Raw genomic sequence first — 1754 nt, 5'->3', positions numbered from 1 at the left:
TTCTCCTAATGTCCTCCACGCTATTCCTTATGTTCCACAAATAAGTGGAACCATATGATAATTGACTTTCTCTGCTTGGCTTATTTCACTTAGCATAATCTCCTCCAGTCCCATCCATGCTGATGTAAAAGTTGGGTATTCATCCTTTCTGATGGCTGAGTAATATTCCATTGTATATGTGGACCACATCTTCTTTATCCATTCATCTGTTGAAGGGCATCTCGGCTCTTTTCCACAGTTTCATTCCTGTTGTCTTCAAGTGATCACTTGAAGACTTGAAGATTATTTTTTTAAGATTTTAATTTTAAGTGACCTCTATGCCCAACGTGGGGCTCGAACTTATAATGCCGAGGTCAAGAGTCACATGCTTCCTCAACTGGGCCAGTCAGGTGCCCCTTCAAATGATCATTTTTAATGGCTGCTGTTTTATTTTATTTTATGAATTTATTGTTTTATTAGAGAGAGAGAGTTCATGAGTGTGGGGATGGTCACAGGCAGAGGGAGAAGCAGACCCCCCGCCGAGCAGGGAGCCCGATGCGGGGCTCGATCCCGGGACCCTGGGATCATGACCTGAGCCGAAGGTAGACGCTTAACCGACTGAGCCACCCAGGCGCCACAAGGATCAGAAAATTCTAAATTTGAACATGACTTTCCAAGTTCTTATGAAGGCATATCTGTCAAGGGAGCATATTTTGACAGTCTGTTGGTTTGATTTATAACCTATATATTTGAATATAGTGGGTGTGCTTTCTCTGGTACCCTTGCTCTAAACCCTGAATATGTTAGCACAGGCAGTGAGTGGGCTCTTTGCAGAGGGACAGAATATGAAATCAGAGGATATTGCTGGCGGCTGTTGAACCATATCAGCTGCAGCATTAATTTTACTTCTGTATTTTGCTTTGGTGACACAAGGTCAAGAAAAACTGCATGCCGTGAACTATACTTCAATTAAAAAAAACCCCACAAAAGACAATTACCATTCTTCAAAAAAGAAAATCGGTATTAGATTTAGAAATAAGTATTTGCGGGGCACCTGGTGGCTCAGTTGGTTAAGCATCTGCCTTTGGCTCAGGTCATGATCCCGGGGTCCTGGGATCGAGCCCCGCATCGGGCTCCCTGCTCAGCGGGGAGTCTGCTTCTCCCTCTTCTTCTCTCTCTGCTGCTCCCCCTGCTTGTGCACTCGCTCTCTGTCAAATAAATAAATAAAATCTTAAAAAAAAAGAATGTGGTATTAGGCAAACTGATAATTTATTAATGGTCTATCTTGTCATCTTGGGATACCCTTCATCACACAGGGATACCTTGAGAGATTTTCCTTAAGGAGAAGCTACACGGAAATAACCTGTCTGATGCATAGCTTATATATTGTGGGTCTCTTATTGCTAAAATTTAGGCATATTCCTCTTCAGTTGAATGGATTTTCTAGTTTACAGGCTTAATTATTTATAATTATACTTAGTACAATTACTTATAAAACATTTAAGTATTTATTTATTTTTAATTTTTATTGTTATGTTAATCACCATACATTACATCATTAGTTTTTGATGTAGTGTTCCATGATTCATTGTTTGTGCATAACACCCAGTGCTCCATGCAGAATGTGCCCTCCTCAATACCCATCACTGGGCTCACCCATCCCCCGATCCCCCTCCCCTCTAGAACCCTCAGTTGGTTTTTCAGAGTCCATCATCTCTCATGGTTTGTCTCCCCCTCCGATTTCCCCCCCTTCATTCTTCCCCTCCTGCTATCTT

This window comes from Leptonychotes weddellii, chromosome 12 (genome assembly GCF_054177405.1).
Source record: "Leptonychotes weddellii isolate Sample4059 chromosome 12, ASM5417740v2, whole genome shotgun sequence".
Classification (NCBI taxonomy): domain Eukaryota; kingdom Metazoa; phylum Chordata; class Mammalia; order Carnivora; family Phocidae; genus Leptonychotes; species Leptonychotes weddellii.
This window is presented reverse-complemented; position numbering follows the sequence as displayed.